Source organism: Larus michahellis, chromosome 3 (assembly GCF_964199755.1).
Source record: "Larus michahellis chromosome 3, bLarMic1.1, whole genome shotgun sequence".
NCBI lineage: Eukaryota > Metazoa > Chordata > Aves > Charadriiformes > Laridae > Larus > Larus michahellis.
Window position 1 is genome coordinate 129,958,121 of NC_133898.1, and position 14,082 is coordinate 129,972,202.

Genomic DNA, 14,082 nt, shown 5'->3' on the forward strand with positions numbered 1-14,082 from the left:
GCATATCTAAACTCAGCTGTAAAAAATTCTCATCATATTAAGCCATGCCATTAATAAACATTGAGCTGTTATACACCACTTGCCATCTTCAAAGAGATTCAAAACCAATGACTAATCCTCACAACCACCTCCTTAGGTGCAGGAACTGTTTAAAGATGGGAACAAAGGGAAAACGGTGAAGTCGTCGGCCACAGCTCCTAAAAGGCAATTTTTAAAAGCAGCCCAGCACAAGGCAGAAACCTGGGGCTCCCAGTCACAAAGCCCCTTCACTAGGCAGAATTTCCCATGTGTCTCTTTGACAGTGGGAAGACACCTACAACCTAAAATATTTGCCCCCAAACCTAAAACCTCATATATCAAGTTATTTCTCAAGTGGGCGTGAGACTGATTCTGTATCTTCTCTGCACAGCCAGGGATGGGCAGAGCAGCGGAGGAAGTAAGATGGGTGAAGTGATGGTACGATGGAGATCAACAGGAAGTTTTGGCCACTGACTTGCACTTCAGCTGATGTGGTGTAACCAAGAAAAAAAAAAGCAGCTGAGCCTACTCACTACAAGGTCGGTAAATCATGATGTCTAGATTCTCTTCTCCATCTTTGTTTTTCCTCCAGCAAATAAAATTACCTTAAAATTTACAAAAAAGCCATGAAAAAGTCAGGTTTATAACAAACTCATGGAGGAAAGATGATATGGGTGTACAGAGCATCTCCGTTACTAATGCCCTGCACAGCAGAGGTCTCCAGAGGAGACTAGAACTGAAAACATATTTTAACAAAATGCCAGAAACAAGAATAAGTTACTAAAGGGAGAACAGATGCAACACACTTGTGTTTCTAAGCACCTCAATAATGTTATCAATAAACTCGGATGCATCCTTCCCACAAATGCAGCAGCGACAATTGACTCAAATGGATGGCACTTTGGTAAAGCACCTATTTGACTCTCAAGCTGAAGCAGATAAAAATTCAAAGATTGGACTTCCTTGGTATTTGTATGTTAATATGCACGGCTATAGGGAAATTGTGGTGACTCAACCTACAATTCATTCTGTGCAGTCGGTGACATTCAAGTACCTACCAGCAATTTTCATACCGCTCGCAGTATATCTTATGGGCTGTCATCAATCTGATGCATTATCTTTTTTCGCAAAAAATCTGTCATGAGCGCCAGGCAGGCTTCCCCTTGGTTCAGACAGGCAGGAGTAGAGCTGACTCATCCTTTTTTCCCCACTTCGTCCTGATTTGTATTGTCTCCAACTTGATTTAGTTTTCCCATGTTACACAAGGAGAAGAGGTCTGGCTACATATGTGTATAACATGTGTGTGTGTGTGTGCAAGGGACAACGAGAGAAAGGATGTGTTTTTAATCTCCACCTTCCTCTTGCTAACAGTTCCTTTTGCTTCATCTCCTTGGAGGTATTTTATTATGAAAATCAAATGGATTCTCCTTTTCTCTTGCTTTTGTTGAAAGAAAACAATAGGACTTGTGAGAAACCCAGCTAGGACGAAATGTTCGTGATCTGGAGTCCTTGGACCTGAATTCTTTTGCTCTGTTTCTACAGAAAGCAGGCAAGCAGCTACACTTCACACTGAGCCGAAGGCTTCCCCAGCACCAGCCAGTTTCTACTACAGCTAGTTTTGCCTGAACCACCACTACATTTAAACTGAGAAGACATTTTACTGCAAATACAGTCCGCCATCCATGGGCCTGGGGTCTACCAGGGCAACAGAGGGGCCACGCTCTGCCTCCAGTTGATAGATCTCCTGACCAAAACAGTTGGAAGATCTCTCCATCACGGGGACTGTCTGGTATCCACTCACGCAAGCTGGAGCTGCACCTCTCCCCGAGGCTCAGTAAGTACCTGGGCTATCCCTTGTGCCTGACTGCCTGTTTTTCATGAACTTATGCAACCTTAATTACCCTTGCAGACCTGCATCTCTTTGTCAGGCTTGACTGAAATGGGCCAACAGGCTCAGAAGTTATTGGGGTGGCGCAAACATACATACGCATGGGGTGATAAGAAACCTGGATGAGATTGAGTCTCATTTTGTAAGAAAACAACATGGATGTTGATCGTAAGGGCAAAACAAGGGAGCGGTGTCATGGATCTGAGTGGAGATCTCAAGCAGTGAGCTATCCACAGTGGAGCAACCTGAAGATTTAGGTGTAGCCACCTGGAAAAATCAGTAGTTGGATGTACTCAAGAATATGCGATTGTCTAAAATACTACATTCATAAAGAAACCTCTAGCCCAGCTTCTATCTTCAAGACTGATGAAGGGCTGCATGAGCCAACACTAGAATGACACTGCCAAGGTCTCAGGGCAGCTGATGCCAGGCAGAAGCAGCAGAATTAGAGGTTGCACCAACCTCCCAAACTGCTTCACCAATGACTCTGGGGTCAGACCACAGAAACACGAGAAGAACAGAGCTGAGATAGACCTGAAAAAGCCTATCCCTTTACTGCAGGCTGCAAGAAGTTCTACTTAAGTCATTTTTTTGCAGATGTCCACCCTAGGTTCTACAGGGTTCTTCTTCAGACTATGGTTAAGTCTGGCTCAGGTCAGTGACAAACCATGTACAGGAAAAGCTCTAACTCGCGAATCCCTTCAATTCTTTAAGCCCTCTCTTTTTACCACCATTGTGTTTTGCTTTTAACAAGGCTTGGAAGAGGGATGAGAGATGTACCACTAGAAGGCTCGCTTTGGCATCAAAGTGCAGGAAGCCCTGCAGTCATGGGATTGCCATGCAGTTTGAAGAGTCACAAGGTTGACCCGGACAGCAAGGAAAGAGCACAGAAACCAGCACTCCTACTTCAAGCTAGTGCCAAGACACAAGGAGTTGAGAGATTTATGTAAATCCAACAGCAAACACAGACTATACTCATGTAACAACCTACTTCGCACTCAAAAGTTATTAATATTATGCATATTTACCCGTTAACAGTCACAGGGCGAGAACCTGTATTTGCTCATGCAACGAGCATGTTGCCTGTTCACAGTTACTGGGCAGTGTCCCCACCCTCCTCTCCCGCAACTGGCACGGCTCAATGCGTGCTGCAGGTCTCCCCTTGCACAAAGTGTGCAGATGCAACATGAAAACCCAGGATTCCTAACGGTTCAGGCTCTCCTCCTGACAGGCCTTCAAGGCAACATGAAACACAACAGAACAACGAGCAAAACAAGTCCTCGGGTGGCCAAAGATTCATTACAACAGGAGGAATCATTCCCTACATCCTCTCTCCAACCCCCACTTAATTTAGTAGCCTGGTAAATTGATGAATTACAGTTAAATGATCTCGCTGTGATGCCTCTTGCTGATGAATGAAGGATACCCTGCCAGAGTCTCCTGATTTCAGGTGATGGATTTGAGCCCAGGCTGCAACACAATTCCTTGTGACTGACAAGCTCAGCTATTTTCACTCTTAATCTTGATATTATTTGATTGAATAAATCCAAGGTCATAATTTCCTAGGTGGATACAGTTGTTCAAAACACCACCAGCCCTCCAATTACTTTTAACTGCATCAAAAAAAAAAAGGTGAAGAATATTCATGTAAGAGCTGGTAAGATCTCAGCTTTCTGCTGGGAAATACCTACACCCAAAACACACTTTTGCTGGAGCACGAACAAGCAACTGGGAAGTTACATTTGCCATCTCACGGCCCAAAGCCCTTATCATCCAGCCCTCAAACCTCAGGGACGCAGACCCCTGGGGATTAACATTTCTCAGGTTCGGTCACAGTCCAGAAGATACTTTCTTTTTTTGTGTTAGAAGTTTGATGAGAGACAGTTTGGCTGAATGGGAGTGATTTGAAGACATGGGAAGCAGGGAAAGGATAACTATTAATTTGCATCGCTTTCTTTCAGCACATACAAACACTTTATAATAGGGGGATACCTTAAACCCCCCACGCTTGAGCCTTAGCAAATACTTTTGGGATGCAATCTAATTTTTCCTTCCCATTTTCTTCTCCTTCAAAAGGCTCAAATGGGAGCAAAGCCTTCTCCAACTTGGCTGCACAGAACTTTCACACAGATCTCTGCCCAGCATCCGCTGGATCGAAAGATGTTGTGTCATTGGTGAAATATTCCAGCGCTTCATTGTGCAAGCTCCTAATTATTAATGTCTAGTCTCCATATTTCTGCAGGAAGATTTATAATGTAGCTTAGGGTGGTGGATTTGAACTAGTTTTCCCTCAAAACTACAGATGGGGAACCACAGAAATGTTTTTTATCCCCTCAACTTCTGTAGTCCCCGGTGCAGAAAAACACCAAAGAACAAGCAAGCCTCTCAAAAGGGGAATCTGGGTAAAAATTGTCCTTCTCTGCCTCCGCCACTACCGCAGTGGCGTAACTGTCTTTTAAACAACTCCACACTGTCCCTTGGGGACAATACAGCCAGATCTTTGCAGAATTTCACTCTTGTATCTATTTTTAGGGGATATAAACTGCACCATTGCAAGTCTCCTTCCCTCATAGATTGGGTCCAGAAGTGTAACTGCAGCAGGAACAGGACACAGATGGTCCCCTGGGATCAGGAGAAAAGAGGCAGCTGATGCAAAAGCCAACGGCCGCACGTAACTCTTGCGGAGGGAGCCAGAAGCTGTCCCCACCGAACAATAGAAGGAAACGCCATTGCTGATCTCGCTGCGGCCTGTGCCTTCAAAACCAGTAGCTGGGGATGGAAAAGTCTTACAAGGGAGAAGCAAAAACTTCTGGGGAGAAAGGGTTTCACTTCTGCGTATGATTTTCCCAGTGAACCAAAAGGGAACAATTTTAAGTCTGGAAATTAAGCTGATTTTGGAGGTGAACGCATGGTTGGAAAGTCAAATGAAGCTAATCCCCCTTCCTCTCCAAGAATACGATACATTGGAAAAACCTGTAGAGTAAGCAACCAGTACCCAGACTAGTGGCGCACCCTGCTCTTACTGGTCTAACGGGGGTTAACACAAATGGCTGGTGCTCCAGAAAACAGTCATATTTACATATTCATATATGTGTGTGTGCATATAGACAGGCTGGATCACTTTTTCTGCAAATATTAAAAAAAACCCCACCAAAACCATCTTTTGGCTCCAGGATGTAGGACTTAAAAATAATAACAACATGTGCTATTGCAAGAGTTGCAATAAAATAAGCAGTGCTGGTGCTGGTGAGTTATAGGTGCTCAGGACAGGCGGGATAATGGGATTTCACCGTGTTTTGTTTCCTCGGAGGTAACTGCACTCTTATCAGGAGATGCAGGATATGAGGCTCTGACACTTCTCCGCTCTGATTCATACACTGGAATAAAGCAGACATTTGATGGCATCTGCATTGCTGACTCAATCGCGTATCTTCGGTGCTGATCTTGTTGGTGCCAGGAAAAAGGATTTGGGGGGGAGAGTGCTCTTCTTGCCTGCACGCAGCAGCCAACGCGGCCATGGCTTTGCCGTTTTGCCTCAGGACCTCACCAGTAAAAACAGGTAAATAAAAAAAAAAAAAAAAAAGCATTCCTGCCTCCATCCCACATTCACCAAGGCATGGTTTTCAACTCGTTTTTTCCCCCCAAACTTGGCAAAGCAACTTAAAAAAAAAACCAAAAAACCCGACCGCTCTGCTTTTGGAATATATTTGAAATTAAAAGAAAGTAAACTTTGCCCTGTCTTCTTCCTGCACTTTACTCCCACCCAGCCTCAGAAAAAGGTGGAAGACAAACATTTTCTTGTTGAGGCTCATTCTATCTCTAAGTGGTTGTTTCCAAAGTCTGGATTTTTATTTTTTTTTTAAGTTTAAGCTCTGGCATGTCTAATTTTCTTCCTTTTGGGGAATAAACAAGAAGAGCAGCAGCCCAGCAGGTAATGAAACCGATTCTCCTCCAACTCTAAAAGCACAGAGCCGAGACCAAGGAGGTGACAAAGAAGATAAATTAACCCCTTAAAAGGATGCTAATCACACGTGGGAGCGGTGTTCTCCAGTGGGTGGGCAGTTTTTCCCTCGTCTCGTCCTCTGGCAGACCTCAGAGAATATTCACAGCCCCACATGCCAGATCCACGCACGGAATTGCTGCTCACGTTCTCCTCCTGCCATGCCTTCACCACCCACAGCTGCTCTTGAAAGTGGGTGATTTATCAAGAAAAAAAATCTGCAGCTGCATGTCTGGGTCTTCATCCCCATGGCATGACCCAGGTTGGGCTGTCTCATGTTGGACAAAGACGATACTGGACAGGACTGGCTATGACTCCTGTCCCAATTGGTATTTTATTCATCGAGGGTGCAAACAGGACCACAGGTTGGGTCAGAGTGAAGGTCCTCTCCTCTGCTGTCCTGTCTCCAGCAGAGACACGGTGCAGGAGCAAGAGCTTTCATAGAATCATAGAATCATTTAGGTTGGAAAAGACCCTTGGGATCATCGAGTCCAACCATCATCTCCACTCTACAAAGTCCTCCCTTACACCATATCCCTTAACACTACATCTAAACGAGTCTTAAACCCATTCAGGGAGGTGACTCCACCACCTCCCTGGGCAGCCTTTCCCCCTTGCACACCCTCCCAACCTGGCTTGCTTGACATACATGATGTCCATGCTGGCTCTGGAGACCTTTGGGATGAGCCAGGAGAAGAGCAGCTCCATACGAACCACATTTTCAAAGCATCTGGCAAGGAAGCCAAGTCCAGCCCAACTGCTGCCCTTCCACCTGGCCTGCAGCAATGGGCCCACCAAAACCAAGACCAGAAGGAGCCAGAGGATTTGCAACAAACAAGAACGGGCCTGGGGTTGACAGTTTCTGCGCCTGGTGCCAGGGCTAAGCCTCCTTTCCCAGGAAGTTGTGTCTCATCAAGTGCAAGTCTTGACTGAATGCTCTCCCAGGCCAAGGCATGCCGAAGGGCTCTTCCCGGTGCAGCTTGGCTGGTGACTAATAACATATGAGCTCACCTCCTCCCTCCATCACGGCATTTCTGCCAGTGCATCTTGCACGAAGCCCAGTGGGTTCCCTCCCCTCTGAGACCCCACCGCTCTACCAAAGGTGGTCAAAATTGATTCAAAGACTCATCAGGGATGGAAAAAAAACCAGCATCTCTTTAAACCTCCTGATTTTTGGGAGCTACCTCCGACTACAGCCACCACCGATGTCACTTGGTGTGCACAGACCTCCAGGTGGACCAAGCGGCAAACCCTGCCCATGCCTGCTAATGATGCCTGTTGCACTCACCTTCGGAGCTCGATACTTGATGAACGTCCTCCATTCCAGTTTGTCTCTACTGTTTTATTAATCACATACAGAAACTCAGGGGAGGGCGGTTTTTCTGGGAGGGTGGCAGTATACAGTCATTAAATAAAATATAAACACCTCATCTATACTTAACATCAGGTTTGATCTCCACTGTTTTCACTCCCCTTTTTCAAGGCGATTTGCAATTTCTGTGGTTGCTTTTTGGGAAGGGAGAATGTAGGGGAGGGCTGACTTACTGCTTAATCTCATTTTTGATCTATTATTAAATGCCTGCTTTTTTTTTTTCTTCCTTTTTTTTTCCCCTTTCTCTAGGAAGCCAGAAGCCCCATCAGAAATTACAGCCAGAAAGAGGTGAACTAGCCAGAAAGAAAGGTGAACTGTGAAATGAAAGCTGGGGAAAAAAGAATTGCTTGGGCTTTCCCCCCCCCGCCCCCCGCCCCGAGTTTTCTCATTTTTGGCCATAAGAAATCTCTACAATGCCAGCCAAGTAAAAGAAAATATGCTGAAAGTGATGGAAATGCAAAATATTGGCCCTGATCCCACTGCTCACATACGTGGCCAAACCCTCCGATTGAGGCCAGCACGTGTGTCCCCACGGGACTCCTCAGCGGAGCCACTTTTCAAATACAAACGCGTTGACATTTCCTCACCCTTTTACCAGCGTTAGTAATTCTCTAGCAAATCCCCAGGCTCGGGGAACAGTGTTTGTGTGCCACGAAGCCACGCGCTCAGATTTTCAAACCCATGCCGGAGGCAGGACTTAGTGAAAGCCCGGGACAGGATGGCACAGCACGAGGCCAGCAGCACTCAAGGCATCTAGGAACATTTATTTTTTTTTTTTTTGCCATTTTTATACAGCATCTTCAAAAGGTTTGACGGGACTGTAGCAAAACGTGATCCCTGCAAGGCGCTTACACAAACCTGCAGTATGCAGAGAGCACTGAAAAGGCACAGCAGCATTTAGCATCTGCCGCCTTGGCTTTAGGATGCTTTTTAATAGCTTACTGATTATTTCATTACTTTATCCTCACCCGTTGCTGAATACCAGCATTTATGTCTGCCCTGCAACCCAGTGCGTGACCTCCCCGCCGCGGCTCGTGGGGACAGATTTGATTCCAAGCTAGCAAAGCCAGTCCGAGAAGCAAAGCGATTCCCAGGTGGTTTCTTTGCTCTCTGCAGCCACTTTGCCCGGTTTAGTGCTGGCAGACGGCTTAAAGTTGATCCAGGGGAGCCTCACCGAAGGAATTCCCACCAAGAGGCAGGAGGACAAGTCCAACGCTATCTGTAGCATGCTCTGAAGGCGGATCGGTTTGTTCCTAAGGCCACGCTGGAGGTGAGGTCAGGGTTGATGGAGGCCCTGAACAACCTGCACCCATCTCGTGCTTTCTCATCACTCCTTTTGCCTCCTTTCGGTCCCTTTACATCACTGGAAGCGATCCCTCCTTCTGCTGTATTCGCACAAATAAGGAGTTTGTCCTCATTTGGCACCAGGATGCGGTTCCACCTCCCAGCCAGATCAGACCAAAAGCGAGCATCGCTTTGCTGCCAGCTCCCGCCGAGAGCTGGATGCGCACCTCGCCATGCCGGCTGCTTGGCTGGTGAGCGAATGCTCCCCCGGTGAAACCGGGATGTCCAAATCGGGGCTCCCAGCTCCCCAGTGAGACCCTCCGCTCCTACATCTGGGCTGCCGCTGGCTCCGACGGCTCCAACCTCCAGCCAAGGCTTGTGTGGAGATCACCCCTCGGCAGCCACAGGAAAGGGCAAATGCTCCTTAGCATTTCCTATTAATTTAATTAATTAATTTAAGCATTTCCTATTCATTTCCTATTATAAACATTGCCTTATTAACTAGTAAGAAGAGAGCCATCCCCTAACTGTCAGGAACACAACCCAGTGAGAGTCCCAGATACCAACACCCCCCTATTTTGTGGGGGAAAAGCAGTTAAAAACCTGCTTTTATTTTTAAAGAATGGCCTGGGCAAGCAGCTGAAGGTTTTGCATCACCACAGGACAGGTTCAGACTCATTTTGGAGGAAAAAGAATCCCCAGGCCATGTTCCATGGCAAACCCTGTGGTTTCTCCAGGGGAATATGGAAAGGGCAGGAGGGTGGCCCACAGCCCAGGGAAAAGCCGGGCAAGATGCCACCATCTCCTTCTGCCCCCGTCGTAACTGGACATCCCAGCACCTCTTCTCTGGGAAAAGCCAGCGGATGTTTGGGAAAGAAATTAAGGAAATGGCATATACAGAAAGAGACATCCCTGGGTAGGGAGTGGTCGGCAGCTGTGTCTACCCCGTGTGATAGCCACCAGCGCCCACCTCTTCTCTACCATCCAAAAGGCCACCAGGACCCTGTCCTGGTCCTGCTAAGAGGTAGCACACATCACAAAACCTTCTGTTTGATCATTTCCAGCCAGCTGGTCCCGGGGTCCACCACACAACAACTGCAGACATAATACAGACAAATACTGACATGGGACTGGAAAGTCTTTTCTTTTTCCCAAGGGAGACCAGAGAAATAGAAGAGATGAAGGAAGCAACCATGAACCTCCAATTCCAACTCAGCCAGCAACCACAAAATCCTTTTTGGGATCCCCAGTGATCAAATCACAGCTGCCACAAAAATTGATGTTGGTGACACGGGAGCAGAGGTTCCCTCACCTTCAGATTTTTGCTGGATACGATTGATGCAAGTTCCTGGGCAGGAGTGAAGCTGGAAAGAGCCTGTTCCCACAGATGTATTTCTGCTAAAAAACCCCAGAGCTGGATGTCACCGTGACATGAGGGGGTGCGTGTGCCACCTTCTTTCTCCCTCTCCAGCCTAAATCCCCTCCTGCCTCCACTTAAACTCAGCAAAAAGGAGACAGATCACAGCAACTGTCTACATTTGGCTTTATCTGCTACAAATGTCAAACATTTCTACTGGGATGATTACATTTCCATCCTCCCTACACCCAAAGCGTGAAGACTGGCATAAAGAAGTCAAAAACGTGTTGGAGAAAAGAAAACATCACCTACCCCGGCCACAAATGCTGGGAAGCCAGGACTGATCAGCTGGAGGCCCCTCTTGGAGAGCGAGGGGTCCTTCTGGGGAAAAACCCACCTGGATTTCTCTGTTCCCTCATGTTACCTCCAATTTTGCTTCCCATGCATGCGTTCATATGGAAATGCAAGTGCACGTGCGGTTAAAAATCCCCCTGCGTTCTGGAAATATTATGACTAATGGATGGGAACCTGCGCAGTATGTAAAAATCCTCCCTCCCAATGTAACAGCATTTTGCATGCACTTTAGACATTGGCACCTACGTTTCATCTGCTTTCTTGTAAGACGATGGAATACATTTAACAAATCACACTGATTTTAAGTCTCAGCCGCAGATTCTGTGCTGGCATCATTGCAGCAAAGAAGCCACAGGCTCCCCCTGGCCCATCGCTACGGGGTCAGCGGGCTCACGTCCCCCATCGTTTATTTTGGAAGAGCACATCAGGGTGCAACACATCATTCAATTTTGATTTCCACCCCCTCCCCCACTGATATCCTGCTTTCCCCAGCATCCCTGATCTTTACCACCCGCCAGGATGGCAGGGGTCCGCATCTCCTCACACATCCCACACCTCAATCCTGCCGCTCCCACACATACATGGGGCCCATCCTGTGTCGCTGGGACCGCACGGGCTCTTCCAGCAAGGCGAAAGCTCTTCCTTGAGGTTTCCGCGCAAACAACCGTCATCATTTACAGCCCCATATAAATGATATGTACCGGCGCCGCCAGCCCTGAAGCCCCCTCGCCCCTCGGCTCCTGCGTTGGGGAGGCACATTCCTGCCCTCGCTGGGATGCATCTGGGCTCCAGCTCGCGGACCCGGCCAGGTCTGCAGCAGTGGGGATGGGTAGAGAAATACATCAGGGCTTTTTTTTTTTTTCTAACACCCCTTCCAGGGACAGAAATAACACCAGCTTCCCTCATTTACAGCCTCCTTTACCTCTCGAGCTGAGCAGCAGGAGCCACGAAGCCGTCACGCATCCCTGGGCAGAGCGCACAGCCCCGACTGACGCACAGCCGCTGTCAGGTCAGCCGCGCTCGCGCTTTCCACATCTGCAGCATCCCTCAGCCTGGTCCTGAGCTGCTTTCTGGGGATGGGGCTGGAGGAAAAACCCTGCAAAACCCCTCCCCGCGTCAACCGAGAGGAGAAACACCCAAAGGAAGAGCGTGCGGGAGTCAGAGAACAGAGCAGCCTCCGTAGGGAGTGAGGTTTGCAGGAGGGAGCAGAAGTTTTTTTCCTCGGCCGCTGAGAGGAGTTTGAAGGTAAAGGTTGGACGTGGAAACATGCATGGCCGTAAGGAGCCCAGACTGCCCAGAGCAGGATGGAAAACAAAGAAACCCAACCCCAGCATGATGAAATACAAGTTTATTTGCTTTAGCCCGTGTCCAACTTCCATCCCTGGCACAGAAAAATTTCTTTAATGCTTCTCTGGCTGGGCGCTTTTGTGCAAAATTTTGGTTTTTAACCAATCAATCGACGCAAAACACAATTTGAGGGAGCTGGTGAATCCTGAGCACCTCCAGATCCATCACACGAAGGGGGAACTGGGCAAAGAAGCGAGACTGGGGCGTCCCGACTCCTCCAAGCCCTCCTGCTCTCCCCGCGCTCTCCCGGTTCACATCCCGGGACAAGGAGTTAACGCAGCCACAGCCAAACAATGGAGAGGTACCACTAAACCGGCAGCTATGGGCTCCCCACATCCCTCTCTAAGGGGAAGCCAAAGCCATTCCTCCGCTTTCGGGGGCCACTCACCTCCTCTCCGGCCATCCCGGGTTCTCCCTCCCCGCTGGGATTTCTCCTTGCGGCTCAAAAGCCCTTTCAAAGCGGCCAGTTTTCCTGGCATCCCCCATGGCCCCAAATTGCCAAACTCTAAAGCAACTTTCATCGGGGGCAGAGGATCCCTCGCCCGCTATTTAAACAGCTGCTTTCACGTTAAGCCTGGTTTACATTGCACCATCCCGGAGACGAGCCAGTCCCACCCCAGAGCCACAGGCACAAGTTTCCCCTAACTTTGGGGGAGCTGGGTGAATATCCAATCCCCCCCCCCCCCCCCCACGAAGGAGGCAGCCGCCAGCCCAGCCAGGGCTCACCCCGCCGCCCACGCTGCCTCCCTGCAAGCACCGAAAATCCCCCAGCCCCGGGGACATTCCCCCAGCCCGGGATGGGGACGGGAAAGTGTGGGGGGGTGATGGGTCCCCTCCAGCCGGGAACCATCCCGGGAGGGGATGGTGCCGCTCCCCGGCGGAGCCCGGGGTCCCCCTCCTGTGCCGGGGGCGGAGGGGGGAGGGATTATAAAGTAAAATAAAATAAATAAATAAAAAATTAAAATAAGTAAATAAAAATAAAATAAAATAGAGCAAAATAAAATAGAGTAAAATGAAATAAAATAAATAAAAAATATAAGACAAAACAAAATAATTAGAAAAAATAAAATAAGTAAAACCATTAAAATCAAACATAAAGCAATAAAATAAAATAAGCCACCCGAAGTAGCCGAGCTGGCCCTGGGGGCAGCACTCACCTGGCGGCGGGGGCTGCGCGGGGCTGCGCGGGGGCTGCGCGGAGCTCGGCGCTCGCCCTGCGGCCGCAGCCCGGCGTGCGGAGCGGCGCGGAGCCCCCGGCCCGGCTCGCTGCATTCTGGGAAGCGGCACCCAAAAATGGGGGCGCGGTGCCCTCTGGTGGCAGGTCCTCCGGAGGGGGGGGTGTGCCCCTCGGGTGGGAAGGGGCGGGGGGGGTCCCTGCCACCTGGGCGGTGACTTGGGCATATATATATATATGTGTGTGTGTATATATATATGGTATGTGTGTATGTGTATATATATGGACAGTAATCTGTATGATATATATGGACGTTAATCTATATGAACCCCCCCCAATAATCCCCATCTGGGTCCCACACCCCTGGTGGGCTCTGACCCCCTACATGGAATTGGGGGGGATGTGTTCTCAAAAGAGGGGTGCTGGGGGGCGGGGGGGCTTCTCAAAAGGGGGGTGCTGGGGAGAAGGGGGGCTTCTCAAATGGGGGGTTCTGGGGAGAAGGGGGGGTTCTCAAAGGGGGAGTGCTGGGGAGAAGGGGGGCTTCTCAAAAGGGGGGTGCTGGGGAGAAGGGGGGCTTCTCAAATGGGGGGGTCTGGGGAGAAGGGGGGCTTCTCAAAAGGGGGGTGCTGGAGAGAAGGGGGGCTTCTTAAAGGGGGGGTTCTGGGGAGCAGGGGGGGTTCTCAGAGGGTGCTGTGGAGAAGGGGGGGTTCTCAAATGGGGGGTTCTGGGGAGCAGGGGGGGTTCTCAAATAGAGGGTGCTGGGGAGAAGGGGGTGTTCTCAAAGGGGGAGTGCTGGGGAGCAGGGGGGTTTCTCAAATGGGGGGTTCTGGGGAGCAGGGGGGGTTTCTCAAATGGGGAGTGCTGGAGAGAAGGGGGGCTTCTCAAATGGGGGGTTCTGGGGAGCAGGGGGGGTTCTCAAATGGGGGGTGCTGGGGAGCAGGGGGGTTCTGTGCTGCTTCTCTCCGCCGTGCCAGTGCAGCACCCCAAATCTCTGCCTGCTCTCACCCAGTGCCCCAAATCTCGGCCCATTCCCACCCACCACCCCAAAACCGCCCCCAAAAAGGGGCTTAAAACACCTCCAAGAAAATAAGCGCGGTGGGACACAGCGGTTTGGAGAGGAAGGGGCAGATGTTGGGGCACATCGGCTTTTGGGGTGCAAGACTGAGTAGTCCCTTTATAGCGTGACACACATACAGAGTGATATAGGGTTATAGAAATGCATAGATGTGCTATAGATATCCTATGGGTGCTGCAGGAGGGGTGTGGGGCCAGGGTGGAGCTGGGGGTC

At 49.3% G+C, this 14,082-nt stretch overlaps 1 protein-coding gene across 2 annotated transcripts in view; it reads right to left on the reverse strand.

Annotated features, from left to right (window-relative positions):
• The window catches only part of EXTL3 (exostosin like glycosyltransferase 3), a 171,575-nt gene extending 158,516 nt beyond the window's left edge, over window positions 1–13,059 (reverse strand). Inside the window, exon 1 of one of the 2 annotated variants that reach the window (XM_074582143.1) lies at window positions 12,778–13,059. The gene's annotated coding sequence lies outside the window, so the exon portion shown is untranslated. Of the gene's footprint in view, window positions 1–11,195; window positions 11,319–12,777 lie in introns of those variants that run through there. The other variant, XM_074582144.1, reaches the window with a different exon arrangement.
• Window positions 13,060–14,082: the final 1,023 nt, after the last annotated feature.